This window comes from Euwallacea similis, chromosome 23 (genome assembly GCF_039881205.1).
Source record: "Euwallacea similis isolate ESF13 chromosome 23, ESF131.1, whole genome shotgun sequence".
Lineage (NCBI taxonomy): Eukaryota > Metazoa > Arthropoda > Insecta > Coleoptera > Curculionidae > Euwallacea > Euwallacea similis.
Genome location: NC_089631.1, coordinates 1,345,760 through 1,366,489, shown reverse-complemented (window position 1 = coordinate 1,366,489; position 20,730 = coordinate 1,345,760). Strand labels below are relative to the sequence as shown.

Sequence of the window (20,730 nt, the reverse complement as noted above, 5' to 3'; positions counted from 1 at the left end):
TCTATAATTCCGCTCTTTCCAGCTCTTTGTCGATATAACAACGACTCATTGAAATTTCAAATTTATTTTCTTTTAAACGCATACACGGTTTGCGGACTTTGTCCCACGTAGGCGTCGGCATCGGTACTACTAACGTGTACATGGCATTAACGTGCTCGAAAGGCACAGTCATGTGGTACGGAAGTTGTCACCGCATCTATTAGACGCGCATTATGAGCAGATTAGGGGATGACGTGTGGCCGAGAAAACGATCCCCTCGGAAGTCAATAGGGATCATGAGCGGTCAACACAAGTACCTGTCAAAACATGAAATGGAATTTTGTCGGGATTGAAAAAATCTGCATCTGACCTGAAGTTTTTACCTGAATCTGTTTACGCCTTATGATTCCTCCCTGATAGACCGAAAAAAATCTAATGTAAAGTAAACGAGAAGGCAGATGCCAGACGAATCTGAAATTCAATCTCTAATCTTAGAAAAAAGTGAAAGCCGCAGGTAAAGAATGACACGAGAAGGCACACGCACCCTTCTGTCCCTTGAATTTTTCTCATGGCCCAGAAATCCTTTCACTTTAGAGTTTTAAAGATTTTCCTCCGTATTTACATTTTAATAAGATTTAGGCAGAAAAACTAATGCTGCTCGGTTTCCTACGTGAAAAACTAATGAAAAATGACCAAAGTTTCAGTCAGTCAGTTCCAGACCCTCGGAAATTTGCCTAATTTCTGGCTACATAAGGGCGAGGTTTGGCGTCGCGTTTAAGTTACAAATTTTATGCAAATTCGTATGTTAATTGGGGACATTACAAGCGCTGCTATCGTGTTACTGACAGTGACAGATTTTCGCGAGCTTTCGCGATTCGGTTTTCCTACTTTTTACTCTTTCGGAAAATCGGGAACGGCACTTTTACTGCGTTTATATGAGGGCTGTGAATCGAAAAGGAGATATCTGCATTTGGTGCCTGGTAAATTGAATTTCTTGTGCGATTTTTTACGGATTGCGGTACGAATATTTCAAAAATTACCATTACTATTGGACATATAAAAAAATAAAATTTTTGAAGAATGTTTTTATTTTTTCCCGGCTTATCTAGCGCAGAAATTCAAAATGATCAACACTTCATCATTGCAACTTTTCTTCTTCTACACCAAGGCCGTGTCATATTTGAAATTCAACATTTCTGTATTCAATAACCATCATTAATTTTGTTTTTTATGAGCCCCATCTTGAATTTTTAACTTTTAAATTTCGCTTTTTCGTTTTGATTACCAAGATGGGTCACATGTCAAGATTCAATATTACAGAGTGGTCGAAATATCAAAAATTCTGTTTCTGAAAATCAAATGAGGAAATATTTGGTAAACGTGCCAACTAACAAATGTCTTCTTCGTTTGAATTTAAAAAAATTGATATATTCATGTATAAATTGACCGCTCTGTATATTTCTATTCTTTTTAAACATTCAGGAGAACATTGCATTTCCGTGCGTTGAGAAACCCGAAAAATTGTCCAATTCCTCAATAAGGGGTCAATATCGCAATTTTTCGAATATTTTTGTTCTAGAGAAATTTGAAGTAGATCGTGTTCTAATTTTATAAACATCGAACAGTAATAGCTGCCGAATGTAACATATGAATGAGGTTAGAAATCCAAAAAATGTCATTTTAGCAGGCATGCGCCAAATTTACAACTTAAATCTGTTAAACACTGATACTAGATGGTGCCATGGCACTCCAGAATTTTTGATAAGTTGAACAACATATATCAGGGATGTGCATAGTGACTTATCGGCGAAACTTTTTGTTGAATTAAGGCTAGATAAGCTTCAACCGTATTTAAATAAATCATGAAGAAATAGTTGCAGAACTGAAAAAATGAGTTAATTTCCACAGGGGCAAACCCTTAACTGGCACTGTAAAAGTCAGGCGGCACTAAATCAAGAGTGTTTTATTGGTTTTTGGGCCAAGTTATTCAAACGAGTTCCGCGGCCATTTATTATTTTGCCCGTTTCTGTTATTGCTTTTAAATAAAATCATTATTTTCGTGAAATTGTTTTTAGCAAAGTCTCGTTCTTTGCCACGCAGTAAAGGCCGGTTTTTTCGACTCGCGGGCGTTACTTGATTTATTTTCCGTTTATCTTCGCAAAGCAAAACGATTGTCATTACTGGAGAAACGTACGTTATGAATGAGACGGTTTATTTACTTCGCAGTTTTGCCGAGCTGTGCAGAAAGTGCGACCCATTAAGTATTTTTCTGGAAGACACAATTCTGCATTTCGCTCAAAGATAACGCTGGAATTTGTCGCCGAGCTTTTATTACGAATACTGCTAAACTGGAAATTAATACGCTACTTGGACAATAAAGCTCTTTAATCGGTTATCGCAAAAATTGCCTAATTCACTGGAAGTAGAAAATTTATCGTCTACAACAACGCGTTTTTCGCTTCTGTGAATCACACGCAGCGCGAATGGCGCGCGAATGGCCATTCTAAGCAACGTGGGACCGCCGCGAAGAAACCTTAAAGGAACGCGGATTTGGACCTAAAAATTACCAACACGTGTCCCTTCGTTTCCTAATCTCCCAAGGCGTCTTTGGCACCTTTGTCCCTTTTCTCCGCAAAAATTGCCTATAGATGGTGAAAGGGGGGTGGTACGGGTGTAGCGAACAGGGTTAGAATGGGCGACAATGGGGCGACGATTTATCAAAAGTTTTCGTGCTTTTTTAGCAGCAGTTTAAAGATATTTCGATAACCGTGGACCCCTCGGAACGGGACGAAGGGACCAGATATGGGTTCAGACACGGGATTTTTCAAATAAACGCATTCTTCACGAACCTTAAGAATAAAAAAAGCGGATTTTTGCCTACGTATCAGTTCATTGTATCCAGCCAACATTGAAAATATTGCTCGGGGTGCCGAATACTGCCAACGAGCCATTTCTCAAGTTCGACGACTTAGGTATGTTTAGTCTACCGAAAAATATAATCTGCAGCTAAATTATCCAAAAGTTCGATAAATGTTGCAACTTGAATGAGCGATTTTATGAGCTTCGGTTAGCGGAAATCCTTAGATTCTTTTGAAATAAAAAACGACCAGCACGAAGATAAATTCTAAATATGTTTCGCCTCCGCGTTGCGCAGTTTTGACTCGAGGTTTGAATCGATTGTGACTTAACCTGAATGAGCCTTAAGGCCAGAGATCTTCATGAAATTTTGCACGCTCGTATGGCCTTCACCGCCTGAACTTCTCATAAAATTTCACTCACTTATGGACCAGACTATTAATGCATTGTTAACTTTAACACCAAGTTAGCTTCGATAGAAACCAAGAATCTGATCAATGTTCAGGCTCCATTGTAATACGGACTTTATGATTCCATAACTTGATAAATTGCGCGCGATATGGATTCAGCACCTTAACTTCTCATAAATGTTCATTCACTAAAGGGCCTTTTTAACGCGCCGTTCACACCAAGCTAGCAGAGCCAGCCTTAGTAAGTCTGGCGCCCTGGGCGATTTTTAATCACCATCCCCCTACCTCCAAGAAAAAGCGCCGATCAGGAAAGTCCGTCGTCCGAGACGGTTGACTAATCTTGCCCCCCCTAAGACCGGTACTGCAAGCTAATTTTTATAGAAACCAGAAATTTGACCAACATACAGGCTCCATTGCAACATATGCTCCTAACTCCATACGTTGATGAATTGCGCGCTATATGATTTTTAACACTTGAATTTCTCATCATATTTCATACTAAGAGCGCCGGTTTGAGGAGAAGGAAATAGTTTCCATTTGCCATTATGATATCTGGGTTATTGTGAGGATTACTCTAGCCAAGTCTCTCGACACCTTCTTTCCAAGAAATTGCATGTTTCACGTCGATTTTACCCCTATTTTTCAGTAAATTTAGTGTTTCCTATCCATTTTCAACATCTAAGTATCTGAAGTTACTTTTTCAGACAGCTGTACAGCTTGGTCCCCCCGATCACAACTGGCTGGTCGGGGTCGCTCGGTAGGAATTAAAAGGTCGGGTAACCCCCATTGGATCTGAACGACCAAGCTCCCCCTACCGGACCTGAATGGCCGGGATCCCCGTCAGGTTTGAAGCGCCGGAATTCTTCTCTCGGACCTGGATGACTGGTGTCCCCCTTTTGGACATGGAAGGCCAGATTTGTGTTTCGAACGGGATCCTCATTTTCGAACCTGAGAGGCCGGGGTGCGACCGGGGTGCTAGCTGTCCAGTTTTTAGAAAAAATAACTTTAAATGTTAAGATGTTGGAGCTGCAATTTCTTGGAAAGAAAGTGTCGAGAGATTTGGCTAGAAAAATCCTCGAAATAAACCAAATGCCGTAACAGTAAATGAACTGTATTTCCTCTTCCCTGAATCGCTGGTCTCCTCTGGCGTTGCCAATTACTTTTTTTCGCAATTAAGCCCCACCTGGCCGTAATCCTTTATCCTCTCTTAACGGGGTTAAAAAATACTTTCCATTTTCCCACACACACGTATGGGCACAATGCACGTGTATCCAGTGTCAAACTGCACCCTTTCTCACCCCCTTTACCTGCTTTTTTGAAACTCAAGACTCCCCGATGCATCAACGCGCTTTCTTAATTTCGTAAACTCTTTTTATCCCGAAAAAAATCGGAAACGCTCTCAGGTAGGAAAAAACCGAATTCAAAAAAACGCAAATATTTTTATCCCTTTGGGCCCAAGATGTAATTCTACACCAGCTGTTTGGACAGGTATAAGGAACGGAAAGGGGTCCCTTTATTTAAACGCGGCAGTATGGATTGCGCCTTTGACGCAACACATTTTCTTTATGCAGCAAATCCCACTAAAATTTAGCAGACATTTTTGCCAGTTTTAAGCTTTAAATCTGAAAGTAAACACGACGTCCACGTGGACTAGCAGCAGGTCAAAGAAGACGCGTGCCTTGACCACAGTCCGATAAACAACTTCGAACAATGACAAATTTCCGAGAGGTCGGTTCACCGAAGAATGAAGATGCCACCGTTTGACCAACGGTAAACTGGACAAATTGACATGCGACAACCGGTAGGTAAAAGAAGATTTATTCTGCATTCATCAAATCGCTGCTCATGCTAATAGGGTAATATCTGAATGAAGATGCGCTCTTTTGTAATAATAAATACTAGGAAGGAAATTCGCCAGCTAATGAGCTTGCTCGTGGAAGCGTAGGGATAAATTTCCCTTAAAAAACGGCCCTCAAATCGGGAATAATGGGGTGGTTAACCAGAATTTACCCCGGCAATTTGCCCGATATATTACAACGTTAGTTGACTGTACATGACTGTAAACGGACAAAAACACGGTTGCCGAATGTTTTGGTGCGGAATTATTCAAATTACTGTTAAAATTGCTTCGCTGCCTTTGTCACTTTTGTTAAATGATTCGGCAACTTTGTTTATACGGCGTTTCTAAACCGAATCGGGAATGAATTTTATACGAATTTTCGCGGCTGCATTTGGTAACTAAATGGTGGGGGGAGGCGAGAGTTAGAGAAGCCAAGAGCTTTGAAAAATTCCGACGACTTTTGGAAATATTCGAAACAAAATAAAAATTTCTAAAAACGTAATGCTCGAAAGGTTCACCCTTCATTTTCAATTTCTTTTGACTTCTTTTCATTCTGGTTCATACATTTGTAATGATTTTCTTTCGCTACTTATCAATATCGGCGGGTACAGATTTACAAATGAGATTTCCCATAATTTCTCATAAATAATATAATCCAATAGGGACAGATAAGGTAAGCGTGTAGGCCAACGTATAAGAAACTAAAAAATGCACCAAACTCAAATATTGTATTTCTATATGGAAAGAGAAAGTAATTTTGCATGGTTGTTGGAAACTGTTGTTGCATGCAATCTTGCAAATACAGGATTTTTGGAACTTGCAACGAACTGCAAGATTCTGATATGTAATACATAACTGTAATCAGAAAAAAAGTTCAATTCCAAAATGTGAAGATCTAAGATGGCGCCCATAGAAAAAAACAAAACTTATGATATTTGTCGAAAATCGAAACGTGTCATTTCAAATGCCGAATTTCTTATGGATGAGTTCCAAAAATTGACACCCTGTACATAAAAAAACAAATTCGTTAATCTTGAACACCCTGTGTAGTATCTCGATGCCAAAGCGATGGAAGATCTTTGTTCTTATAAATTTTTTGCTGAAAATGAGATCATCTATTCTTTTTTTTAACTTCTAACGTTTACAACTGGGATACCCTATATAATTGAATTCTTGGGTTCTTTGACAGTTTCGTTGATAAATCTGAGAATTCCTAAAGATTTTCATAGATTATTTCAGAGACATTTGTATGATTGTCCCAAAATTCATGGAGCATTTCCCTTTTCTTTCAGGAAAAATCCCGAATTCTTAAAATTTATCGCATCTACCAGTTCCTGAGACCTGGAACTAATTTGCAGCACCACTGATCATATACAGATAACCATAGAAAGTCCGATACCTGAGTCCGTGCTACAGATAATTCGACTGCTTCTCACGTTGCACATCCATCGCTGGAAGCAACACAAGCAGCAGTTTGATTTACTTCAGAGCATCAGATAACAAGAGTAAGCCAAATGGGCTAGAGGAGTTCTCCTTTTTAAGTTTCGTCGGCATCGATCACTAAAGGCGCTTCGATCTAACCAGATCGAAGTGCTGCAGCGGAGTGAAATTTCTGGGAGTATACAAGGTGTAACATTTAACCCGGAATATCGAAATATCTCGAATACTAGGCATCCTACAAAGAAATGTTTAGTATCAAACTTTAATCATTCTGAGAGGGAAATGTATTGGTGCTAAAATTGATTCCCCTCCATCGCCCGTGTGGGCGAAGTGGGGATTAGCTTTTTAATTTCAAATTGCAACCCCCATTTTTTTAAAGATTCCGATAGCACCGCTAAAAACGAGCAATATTTGTCCAAAACATTTTTTTCGATTCATGTAGAAAACTCTGTAATTAACAAAATTCAATTCATATCTTAAATAGCAACCTCCACTTTTAAAAAATTTCTATGTGGCAAAAAAATTCTATGGTAATAAAATGTAACAAATAAAATGTAACGTAAACAAACAAAACACCTACTCTTAAACATTCTGTTGTTAATATTACTTCACGATGGAGTATATGACCGTAGAAGAGAAAATCGAAATGGTTTTGGTGTATGAAGAAGCTGGTAAGAATTTGGATAATTGAATTTCGTTAATTACAATGTTTTCTAGCATGAATCGAAAAAAATGCTTTGGACAATTTTTAAAATTTTTAACCGTATTATCCGAATCTGTAAAAAAAATGGGAGTTACCATTTGAAATTAAAAAGTTAACCCTCACCCCGCCAACACAGTGGATGGAGGGAAATCAACTTTAGCACCAATACATTTCCCTCTCAGTGATTAAAGTTTGATATCAAACATTCCTTTATAAGATGCTTAGTATTCGAAATATTTCGAAGTTTCAGGTTAAATATTTCACCCTGTATATATTCAGAGGCAACATCTGTAATCAAGCGAAATTCATCTACCCGGATAAAGGGGCCGTGATGACATTGAGTCTTCACATATCTGCCAACGGATTCAGGGAGGTACAACCTCAATATAGGACCAAAAATATGGCTACTGCTAATTAAGGTCTTATGCAAAATCTACCTTCTTGTTTAATACGTAAATTTTGCATATACCTTCATCGAAATTTCCTGTATTCCCCTCCTCTATAAGAATGACGTTAGATGCCTCCTCCAGTCAGGTTATTCACCTCGCTTCTGGTTAACAATAAATTCCAATAACTTAATATAATAATAAAATTTCAATAAAACCGTCGATTGACGGAAATGGAGGTTTTTATCGCGTGTTTTCGACGTCGTACGTTTTCACATAAAAAATTCAAAGAGCATTCCTGACTTCCTTTAGCGCTCCTTAGCATCTATTGTTGAATTTTAATCGCCGCTTTTAAATCGCGTTCGAATCCCCCCTTCAGCCTCTGTCACAAGCACCGAATGTTATGTCTGTCCTTGTCCAATGCAGGTCTTCAGGCACTCAGATGCGGTGGATATCTTGAAAACGAACCAAAATGTGTTAGTAATTTTAATCGAATATATTCAGGTTAAATTGTCGGTATTTGGTGGAAATCCAATCAGGCGGATTATGGGGAATTCTGATGGGTATCGGCTTATTCGCTGACTTGGGGGGGCCATACTAATAAGGCCGTTTCCTGTTTTTGGCTTTGGGTTCCGAAATTCCTTATGTATTTTTTGGGTGGTTCTAGAGGTGGATAAATATCAATGTCATCTCGGCACACGCGCGACCGTAACGACGATTGAAATTAACTGCCCATTTAACACGAATCGTGGATTCTTAAATGAAGCAAGAGAATATATCTGGTCGCCGCAGGAATTTTTATTAGGCCCATTAAGTTCTATTACGTATCAATGGACACGTCATTTCGCCTGCTTGCTACTGGGATCGGTTGTGTGCTAAGTGAATTTTTATTAGACCGTTAAGATTTTCAATGAATTTAAATTTCACGTAATAAAATATTGTAAAGGAGTAAAGCACTCTCCCTCAAGCAACTCCTCCAGGTTCAAACAGGTTCGGCACGTACGGGTACTGAAGAATAATCGCCGACTCCTGATTAAAGCACAACAGAACGAGACCGGAAATGCAAAAGCACTGATTTAAATGATCGTTTTAGAAGAAATATGTGGCTCGATTCCATAAGGTAATGCATATGAGAGCATAATGAAATAAATGACAGAATAAGAGTAAAAACTGACCGGACCGCGTGCCGGCGACTAGCCAGAACGACCGCCCCAGTGCGCATTCGTATATTAAGGCCGTAATTTGTTATTGTTCGCGTTCAGGCAGTGTTCGCAATGTCAGGGAATTTTGGCTTAAAATCGTACTGAAGAACTGTAAAATGTCAGTTTTTCTTTTTAAAGGTTAATTCAACTCTTTTATCTAACCAAAGGAACCAACCTTAGAGTGGCGCAAATGCTATTTTTAACGTATTATACTAAAATGATTTATTTATTCAACACTTTCCGGACTATGTGAACCACCGATGGCACCCAACTCGCACTGCAATAACCATCATGTACCACTGGTGATGCACTACCACATCAGTTTTTACAGGCTGCCGAATCAAGACCAATCAACTGAACGTTAGACATTTAGTTCACGACTGTAGAAATACCTCGTTTTCTATGATGTGCCATCGGTGATGTATTTTCCAGTAAATACTAAAAAATTATTAACCCCCCGATAATTTACCCTTTAATGGCTGCAACAAGTATTAAAAACCCCTTAACGATTATTCCCTGAACTTTCCCATAACTCACTTTTTCCCACAAAAATTAAAAATTTTTACAGTATACATCGTCGACTTCGAAAGCGCATTGAAAGTATCAAAAATTAATCCATCTTTTTAACAATCAATCATTTTGCATCATTAGTAATTTCAGAACAGCTATCGGGTTTCTACTATTTTCCCTACATATGTCTGCAACCCTTGCGATATGGTGTTTTAAATAAAAACCCTTAAAAAACGCACCCTTGGGGTGCGAATACCTGTCTGGTGTAATCGGAGTCAGCTGCTCGTCGGTTCCTTTGCCGGATTCCGATTAAAAGTAATACTTTTTCAGATTTTGCTAAGAATATTGTGTAATGGTGTATCCAGGTAGATGCTTGGTATAGGAATTTGGTCAGGTGAATGTGAAATTGAGCCAATAGGCTCAATTCCCACACGTATTGGAATTAATCAGTTTTACCCTCCAAGAAACAGGGCATTCTTAAGCAATAACCCTTGTTGGCGTTGTATGGAATAATTTTGCATTTTTAAAAAAAGGGAGCGATATTAAGTTTCTATTCGAATTGAAATTAATCTTTAGTCAAGAGATTTGATATGCTCATGGTGCTCATGCTCATTTATTATGAGCAGAAAACGGTATATAACGTTTCTAGCATAACTATAATAGTCCCCTTAATTACAACCAGGCCAATGTTAGTCCCACAATTCCGGTAACTTGTGAGAATATTACAAAAACCTCATCTCTAGACTCATCGTTATCCCAAGGTGAAACTTTACGTACAAAAACAGTAGCAGTTCAGTTTTTTTTTAACACTGACTTGGAACTTTATTAGATATTTCGAAAGCTTTTTCGATTTCTGCAAGATTAGTGCGTCATTTAAGCACTTTTTTTTTAATTGGCCGTCTGGTTCATCCGACATGACCCCATTGAATTTTTCTATTTGAAAAACTACAGAACCAGCATCAGACCAAGCTTGCAGAATACCGCTAAAAATATTGATATAATGATGATGCCAATTCCGTATAAAAAAAAAATAATTAATGAGAAAATATTGATGATTGCAGTGTTTTTTTTTTCGTTTTCATTAGCTTTATAGCTGCTAGTACATCCACAATGAACGTTTGCCGTTCGTGAAAACCGGTTAAAAAACTGAGGAATCCCAAAAACATCCATCAACAATTTTTACGCCTAATCACTATTTTAGAAATTTCTCACCAAATATTCAATGAAAAAACTAACGATTAAAAAGTAAAAGATCATCAATCACAATCACTTTCTATTAAAAAAAATACAAGAAATTCAAGGGTCTGATGCATTTCCGCACACACATACCCTTATAAAGGTCGGTTTTGTATGGAAAGGTAGTGAGCTCTTTTACGTGCAAATATTACGAAAAATAAAGTAATATAGAAACAAAAGTTTTGAAATTTGCAACAATTTAACCCACATTCAGCCGAGTGATTATTTTGGGTCAATTAAATAAATTGTTTTGGCTGTTCAGCGTTTTTGAAAATGTGTGTCACTGAGAAGATTTGTAAATACAGTTTAATGGTTTTGTCGGCAGTTTAAAGCAGTTATTCGCATTACTTTTAAAAATGGTTGAATCGTCTTTTTCTATTTCATAAAAAATGTGATCAACATAATCTTATATTAGATAGATTGCTTTGCGCAGGATAAACCTCGTCAAAAATAATAAACGCAATGAAATGAATTCTCTATGAGATTTATGTTAGTTTCTTCACCTCGAAAAGGGTTTTAGCAAAGGGAATTCACTTATCTCATCAAGCAGTGCGGAGTCTTGAAAAAATATAAATATCGTCTGTTTAATTCGATTTTCAACAGTGGAGGCATGCATTGGCTAGCACGCTTACCAGATATGTCCCCATTTGATTTAGGAAAACAGGATTTTTAATATTTGCACAAAACTGAAATATTAAACTTTAACATATAACACATTATCGTAGTCAGGAAGAAAATTGGAATTGAAAAATAGAAAGATACAAAATAGTGTCCATATGAAAAAAACAGAGTTGATGATGGTTTTGGAAAGTCAAAATGTCCGATTTTAAATATGAAATCACTACGTTGTAGAGGAGGAAAAATGGCAATGATGAAGTGTCGATTATTGTAAATTTCCGTGCTAAATAAATTAAGGCAGTAATAAAAACCTTTTTTTAAAAATTTGATTTTTCGTTAATATCTCCGAAAGTAATCAGATTTTTCCAAATTTTAAAACAGCACATTTTTTGACTTCAAATTATGCAATTTTTCCCCAATTTAACCGACCTCGCATAGTCATAGTTCCATCGATTCCCGTGGTTAAGCTCCAGAAACGGACATTTTATGCATCTTGTGAAACTCAAAAAAACATTTAAGTGATTAAGTAAGTTTAAAAAATTATGATAAACAACTTGAAACGCGCTTTTGTGCTGCCAAAAGAGAGCGCAAAATGGCAATTTTGCAAATGATTTTGCGCTTAGGGTCCGGACGCGAACTTTACTGCTTGCTCAGCGCTGGCGACGAGCGGTTACATTCCTATGATTAATTCGCTTCTGGCAGATATTAAAAATTTTCCTTTCGCTGGCACCCAATTTACTCCATTCCATATTACTGTGAAACGGGCAATTGAGCTCCGGAACCCGACGCCCTGTACAACACTAAACTTACAGACGCATCAGGCCCTCCTCGCAGATCGTAATGCGCGACTCCATCATGTTGTTCCCCGTTGTTGAATTTAAAATTCCAAATGCTTAATAATATCTCGTGCAATTTATCTGCAGCAGTCGGTACGCAAATGAGTTTCTCATAACCCGAGCTGAACTATTTTACATAATAACAAGACAAAAGTAAAATATCAATAACAGCAGCGTGAAATGATCGCTTCGACAGTGTGAAACCCGAGGGTTTGATGGCAATATGCAAATCTGCAGGCATTTGCGTTACGATCTAAAGAAAGGAGGTTAAAGCGCGAAAGGGCTTATAACCCGACCAAAAACCGTATTAAAATTATGCAAATTTTTTTAAGCAACCCATGTCGCTCTCCTATAGCTAACAAGGCCCATATTCATATTTAAATCGAGGTTCGTCCGTGTTTATTTAAGCGTATTGATCTGCCAATGATTTATTGGGCGCTGTGTAAACGATAACAGGCGGATTGCTCATTTTTTCCTCTTGTTTTTTTTACATCACAATTGCGAGCTCTATCACTATTGCAAACTTCATCACAATTGCGAGCCCGTAACACGCAATAGAAGCTACAGACTACAAACAGGCGAACAGTAGATCGATAGATTAACTCTCGACTACTGCTCTGTTCGAGCTTCTTCATGGTGACCCAGGGAACCCAGGCCTGTCTTCAGTGTCTTTGACGTGGTTTATGCACGCGTGCCACGATCGCGAAGAATTCTCAATCGACAGAAGCAAAATTCGGGTAAACGAAGAACGAAGACGTACCATTCCTTCACGACAACGAGGAATATAAATTCCGGTAGTACTTACGCGTTTATACTGTTAATTCGCTTTAATATTTGGCTTACGGTTCATAAATATCCGTTATTTGGACCTAGTACTGACTCGAACGGCAAATTATGACATGTAACCTGAAATTTTTAGCAACAAAGAGCTACAGCTTGAGGAGTATTTACACGGCTGATGGTGTGAAGAACACTGTTGTTTGTATAGTATACGGAGTTACCCAGAAACCGTCGAAATTATTACTATATACATACATATGGTAGTTCCTTAAGTTCCCAAAAAGAAAAATCCATTAGAGTCATATCGGGAGAGCTAGGTGGCCAATTCATAAAAAAGTTCTGAAATAATATATTGATCTTTCAGGAATGAAAGCGCTTTCGAACTGTGAGACAATAAAATAGGCCTGTATTTAAAAAACGCTTGGGTTCCTAAGGTTCCAAATAGAAAAATGACCTGGAGTCATATCAGGGGAGCTAAGTGGTCAACTAATAAAAAGTACTCAAATGATGCATTGGTCGTTTAGGAATGAAAAGCGCTTTCGAAGTGTGAAATAAAAATGCCAGGGGTGTGTTAAGAAAAAAGTTCAGTCCCCTAGATTCCCAAAAATAAAAATACATTTAAGTTATATCAGAAGATCTAGGTGGTCAATTCAAAATAATTCTCAAATTATTAATAGATTTTTGAGGAATAAAAAGCGCTTTCAAAATGTAAAAATGCCAGGTTTGAATTGAAAACAACTTTGTTTCTTTCGCTCTGAATCCCAACTTTGATCAAGCTATAAACTGAACTTTTTTTTTCTCCGAACTATATATGTCTAAGAAAACAGCATTATTTCATCATCTTTCTGGCTCTCCACCATAAAAACGGATCATTTTCGCCTGTAAACAAGTTGAATTCAGTATTTTCTCTAGAGAAATTCACAGTATCCGCGCAATGTATTTTTGGAACACCCCGTATATAGCATTGATATCTGTGATATCTGTATATTGTAATGAAACCTTGAAGCCCGGAGCGACATGCAAATTTCTAAACGAGGACCGAATTGAAAAGAAAAACCAGTCTGCATTGTACGGGGCCTGTGATTTATGATATTCTTAAATGAGGGGTTGAAATTTTATATTCTCGATTTTACCCTTTTCTATATGCCATTGCTCATTTGCATACCCAGATTTAGATTTATTTTATTTTCGAACAGGGACGGACTGCCCACAAAAAGCAGATCCTATTGATCAAACTAAAAAAATCATATAAAATAGAATAAAATAAAGGTAAACTAATGAAAAACTGCAAAGAAAAAGTAAATCTCCCGCAAGAACATCGAGATAAAAGCAGTTTGTGGAAAATCGGAGTGCGGCCCTGTGCACGCAAACTGCGTTTCCTTCTCTGTCCGTCGTTTGAATCATACTTTTTAATGATTAAAATTAATCGGGCGATATTTGATTTCAGAATTAGAATTTAGATTTATTAGGTCCATCTGCATGTCCCCGTTATTTGTTTAGGGAATACGCTTGTGACCCGATTCCTTTCGGCTTAATCAGGGCGTAGGTTGTGTTCCCACTGTTACCGACCGTTGACGCGGTTATTCCATTATTTGCACGCGAAATTAATTTATGACTGAAAATATGTAGCCACTGCGAAAAATAATCAAACAATCAATTGGTCTCTACAATCGATGAAAACGGAAGTGCGTAAGAAAAATCGGAAAATATTGAACAGATTTCCCTCTTGGAACGCCGTTTTGTACTTTAAAATGTTGGAGAAATTGAGTTTTTTCACTCATTTTCACGAGATTTGTGCTTTATGCTTTTTTTTATTTATAAAGCTTCTTGGCTTGGACAAACAAATTTAATGCATCTCATTGGGTGCTGATGCTCATACGGAGATATCTACTTTTTATTATTTCCAATGTCGATATCTCAAGAACACGTGTAGAAATTGCCTTAAACACACCTCAAATTTATCGTTTCATTACCTTCTATGATCTCGCGCAAACAGATTTGTAACGGAACAATGAATTTTGGTTCTCAAAAATCAAAAACCGTTCATTAGATTGAATGATTTAGGTCATTTTTTGAAAATCTTGAAAAGTAGACGTTTTACTAATGAAAAGCGTGTTACGTCGCTGTGTTTTGAAGAAAAAAAATACACGTAAGTCTCAGTTACATCATGAAAATTTAGTAATTTGGCTTTAATACCAGAAACGTATTTGTTTCGAAGCACTTAAGTGTTTTTCAAGACTTTAATCCAATGTTTTATGACTGAAAAATGAGTTACGTCACTGATTTTTTGTGTCAGAAATAGCCTCAGTGATATAATAAATTTTTTCAAAAATGCGAAATTATTGATGGACAATTATTTCACCGGAGCCACAAATGCATTTTCATGTTCATCGATTTCTGCTTTAGTTCAGGTTAATTCGGGTTAGTATAGGTTTTTCGGGTTTTTAACTAAGATATATCTTTAAGAGGTACGTGGGAACCCGACTGATTCGAATTAGAGTATTTTTATGAATCGATTTATCGATCAGTTTATCGATAATCAAAGTTTTAGTTTAGATCAGATTAGCTCAAGGGATGTTCTTATTAGCTAACGATAATAAGGACGCATGTGGGAACAGCACTCACTCTCACCAGAGAGGCTTTAAAAAACCAGCCAGATTGTTTTAAAAGGGAAATTCAAGTTTTTAGGGAGTGTTTAGTGGTCGAGATAAACATATAGCTACGTGGAAACCAGACTTAATCATTCATTTTTATTTAAAGTTTTCTGATTGCGGAGACAAGAACTACATGGATTTGCTTTTCGGCACCGTATCCCGGAGTGTGTATAATGCCGCAGATTTTTACCAAGCTCAAGTTCTCACTCCAGTTCACCGAACATATGTTTATCATAGAAAGTTCACTCGGCCGCGGCACTATGCTCCAGTTAAATCGTTGCAGACAAAACCCGAAAAAGCCAGATGTCGTGACGATTCCATTGGGAAAATATGCTTTTGACCCTCTTTCTCTCGACGTAGGTCGTGTTTCCACTACCTTCGACTATTCTCAATTGTTTTGTTTGCTGTAGAAACCGACGAAATTCGCATTAGCAATTGAAAATTGATTAATGAATATTTATAACCGTATTTCTTGAATAGGCAAAGCAATAGGCAACATTATGTGAGCAGGGGCGTAGTTGAACTTAAATAGCTATTTGATTAAATATTCAGCGACATGATTAGGCCCGCCTCTGGTCGCGCGAGGCTTGATTTCATTCAATTAAAACACGAAAAGGTATGCACATGATATATAAATAAATAAAAAGCGACAAACAGTGTGACCCCCTTTCTGTTTGGTTGGCATCCATTATTATTCACCAGTTTTGCCGACTATTAAGCACCGGAAGCCATACTTAATAAAAATGAATTTTTTTCCATGGATATTTTTCGTACGTGATTTTCCCGTAAAGGAGCTAGTAGCGTTCCTTCGATTAGCCACTTTTATAGAAGTGGAGACACTTTTATGGGTTATCGAGAAAATTCGAATCGCTAATGTGTCATAATAATAATAATAACAATATGGAAAGCTACAGCTTATACGCTCATTGAATTGGAAAATTGATGGTACCGATTAAGTCCAAAAGTGGTGGTCTACGTTACGACATCCAACAGCATTTTAGTACCTTTTCAATTATTAAAAACGAACATCCTCGTCACGTGCAATTAAATGATACAAAAAATGGCAATGCTGTATTTGGCACTTGTTTTTAAGATGGACCTATCGTCATTGAGAGCCGAAGGAATTGAGGTTATCTCAGTAAATCTTAACTGATAGGAGAATATGGAGAATGTCATGGTTTTTATATGACTTCGAGGGACCTGTCATCAACTCCTTCAGTCAATGGTAGTCAGAAGATGAAAAGTATTAATACATCAAGTTCTTCCATTAATCATTTTTAGCAGAAATTGCAACGTCGCATTCGACGTTTGTTTTAAAGGTTGACGTCATAGATAGGACTTTGACAGAAACGCGATGAATGAAGGGGAACATTATGGTTTTTAGATCGTACACCAGCTCTTTATTCCTCTCTTCAATTAGTTTAATTTTTAAAAAGGGATGGTGACGGCATGTTGGTCGCTTGTTATACAGGATGCTGCAAATTCGCGAGAATGTATGGAAACTTCTAAACTATAAGAAATACGGTGATATAATAACATAAGAAATCAGGTCAGGTAATGATGATAACTAAAATGCTGAATTGACTGAAATGCTGAAATGCTTTGAAACGTTGAAAAAAACCATAATTCACTGAAAATTAAAATTTTAAAAATCTATTGCATCCTGGGAATTTAAAAAAAGACATAAAAAGCATCAAACTGCTATTAAAATTTGATGTATGACTTTTGGAGAACTGTAGCACACATGCGCACTCGGAAAGATTTTAAAAGCTCTCTTTGGTGAGTGGATTAGTCTTTAGTGGAAAGTTGGTATGTTAAAGTTATCAAATAAAATTAACCACAAAGAAAAGTTGACTTGAAAACTCTCTAATCTCGTTTTTGATTTTGATATTGTGAGAGGTAGTTTTTCAAAGAACATTTTTGAAAATTTTCAGATTTGATTTCTTTCTCTGCATTTTTTCCTTTTACGGATTTTTCCGTCTTCAAGGAAGGATTTTTCAAATTTTTTTCTCTTATTGGGAAAAAATCTATAGATCTACGAGAAAATGTTTTCAGTAGATACTGACAAACTGACTCCAGATATTTTGACTAGACCAGATGGCAATGAGTCCAAATTCCCACAAAATTCTCCCCTCACTCTTTTCCAGGAAATTTCACGCCGATTCCAAAAATCACATCAACGAACATCACTTCATTGACAAAAACGGCCGTCGACCGTTTTGCTGAAATCGACAAGCAAAACGCACAAACGACATGAAAATATCAAAAACAGCCGCCCCCTCCCCCCGGAGGCCCTGCCCCTTAGCGAATCACAGACTCACAATTTTACAGAAATTCCGAATCGAGTAGGGGAGGGGGTGCCGTGCATGGCACGCTCGAATTTACAACCAGAATCCGAAAACCTCATCCGCGACGTCCGACGTCAACATTCGAACGCGAGTCGGACGACGAACGTCTGACTGTACGTGTCGGTGGTTTCGGTTCGCTTTACGCACTCGAACCCTGGAACATTTTTCGCTTTTGTTTTTTTTCGTTTCGCTGTTTGTTCGCTTGTTTCGCCACCGCTGGCTACGATTCTAAACTTTGTTTCGACTTTTGTTTTAGACGCAATCGGTGCTTTTTGCGTTAGTGGTTGAGGGCGCGACTCACCATTTGGATTAACTTTTCAGTTAGCTGTATGTGTTTTTGAAAGCGGAAAAGTGGCTTTTAGGAGAAGTTGCACTTAAGTTGCCCAACTAAAAGGTAAATTATAAAATAGAGTTTTTTGATCCGGTGGGAGAATAGCTGGATTTTCAGCGCAGTGATTTTTTCGGGAAAATTGTCAAAAAAATTACCTCAAAAACTGCGCAATGCTGTGCCTAGATTTAATGGCAAAACATTAATAATGATCAAAAATCATTGATTTCTCATGATTTTTGAAATGTATGTTTTAATCTTTTTGCTCTCAACCGCGAGAATTTCATTCATTTACGCCAAAATCCAATGTTTCCATTATTAAATAACAACTCCGACTATAAGTCTAGCGTCGAAAATTCTAGATAGTTTTAAACGAATATTCATGCACTCTAGATCAGAAAAAAGCCCACACACTTTTTTCATCCCTGCTGGTAATCATATATATTGCCTTAAAATGAATTTTTAATGCATTTGTCATGTTGAATTTGATTAACGCATTAACCTAAGTTTTTACGGAGAATCATTTGTGAAAAACAAAAATATTGCGTTTCGCCCTTGGTGTCAATACTCAATGATACTGTCATAACTCTGTTATAACACACTATCATTGTGGTTACCAACGTTGTAAGTTCTTTTAAAAAAATTATAATTCCAGAATTGATGTAGTCATTAATTGTCCTAGGACATTTGTTTGCTTTAGCATTGGATCCGCGATAATACTGAGATATCAGAATTTCATTTTTTTTTTAAGTTTTTTCTGTAATGAATTTTCCCATAATTTTCTCCAGAAAAACAAAAATACTGACGTTTTCTGCCCTCTTTTTGTGAGTATTTTTAAAGATTTTTAGTTACCCGAATCAGAAACTTGAATTCAGCAAAAAACCTGAGACCCCAGAAAATACCCTGAATTCAGTAAAAAACCTAATACTGATGATAACGATCTTAGTTTGTACTTTCCAGCTAAATACGTGAAAAAGGATGTTAAGAATCATTTTGGGCAATTTTAATATCGAAAAAGTGCGACCAAGATATCTTTAAAAGAGTGCACCTTGTACGTGCAGTTGTAGCTTCACGGCTAGTTAGGCCTGGACATGATACTATAATAATTGCACAGGTTTTTAATAGTTTTCAAATACTTTTTCAAGCTGAAAACAACTATGTAATTGTCTCGAGTCTCTTTCGAAATGTGCAGGTAATTATGAGAGCCTTAACATCAAGAGTAGAATTATAGGTCAGGTTCAGATTACTTAATAATGATTGTTAATTGCATTCCAAAGAATCGTTCTTAAGAATAAATCAAGTTTAGATTTTTCTACGTTTAAGTTAGTTCGGGTTAGATGAAAAGAAGTTTATTAGAAATTAGATGTACGTTGACCAGCACGTTCACCAGATCCATCTCAATTAGATTATTACTTATGAGGAATTTGTTATTTCCAAGGCACTCTTTGCAAAAACGGGATTTTTCGTATTTACACAAAACTGCGTGACTGATCCTTAACATATAACAAACATCATCGTAATCAGAAAAAAATATGAACATCCAAGATAGTAGAATAAGAAAAAACAAAGTTGATGATGATTGCCGAAAATCGAAATGTCGAATTTCAAATATGACGTTGCCACGTTGTAGAAGAGGAAAAGTTACGACGGTAAAGTATCCATCATTTTGAATTCTCTCGCCAAATAAGTTGAGAAAAAATAAAACATTTTTCCAAAATTTTAGTTTTTTTCGAATATCTTCGAAAGTCAGCAGAATTTTTCAAATTTGAAAACGGCACGTTCTCGAACTTCAAATTATGCAACTGCATCCCAATTTAACCCACCTCGCAACTTTAATGGTTGCGTTCCTCATGGTTGAGCTCCAGAAACGGGCACCCTGTGTGTATTTTTAGCATTTACGCAGAAGTGGGTACAATGAATATTAAGTGAGTAATAAAATTACAAAATGGAAATTTGCAAGCGAGTTTTATTTTCTGGAAGAAATAATTAAAGTTTAATAATTTAATTTGCTTGCAAATTTTCCTTTAGTAATTTTATTACTCACTTCATATTCATTGTACCTACTTTTGCGTAAACGCTAAAAATTCCAAACTTAAATTACTTCTGTTATAAATTTTCTATTCAATTAAACTCTCAGTGTACCGCCAGACGGTAATTTTTCGTAAATTCTTTCCTCATTGAGGCAAACAATGTAGTTGTCGGTAGAGACGTTACTAGTCCTGTAGTAAATATTTCAAAGGAAGAAAAACGAGATATGCTAGAAATTTATTACACTTCGCATCGAAATGTACAAGTTACTTCGGAAGTACATCTATTAAGAGAGTCGCTGATTATACATATGTCTGAAATATATACCGGAAGAATCATTGCAAAAAAAATAATGGAGACATCTTTTTTCTGGCACGTTCGCCAGATCTTTTCCCATTTTATTTGCATAATTATTTGCGGTAAAGTAAACTTGTTTGCAAGTTTCTATTTTATAATTGCTACTTCCTTCATATTCATTAGTTTTCTACCGTTTTTTGACAACTTTTGGTAGTTCTGAAAAATAAACCAAACATAAATTTAATTTTTTTATTCAAGTGTAGTTAAAGGACGTTGATT

The 20,730-nt window shown here is 36.9% G+C and overlaps 1 protein-coding gene across 3 annotated transcripts in view; it reads left to right on the top strand.

The window, feature by feature from the left end:
- Positions 1-17,838: 17,838 nt before the first annotated feature.
- LOC136416465 (zinc finger protein castor homolog 1-like) overlaps positions 17,839-20,730 on the top strand; it is a 50,743-nt gene continuing 47,851 nt past the window's right edge. For 2 of the 3 annotated variants that reach the window (XM_066401649.1, XM_066401648.1), the window contains exon 1: positions 17,839-18,192. The gene's annotated coding sequence lies outside the window, so the exon portion shown is untranslated. The remainder of the gene's footprint in view (positions 18,193-20,730) is intronic. The other variant, XM_066401647.1, reaches the window with a different exon arrangement.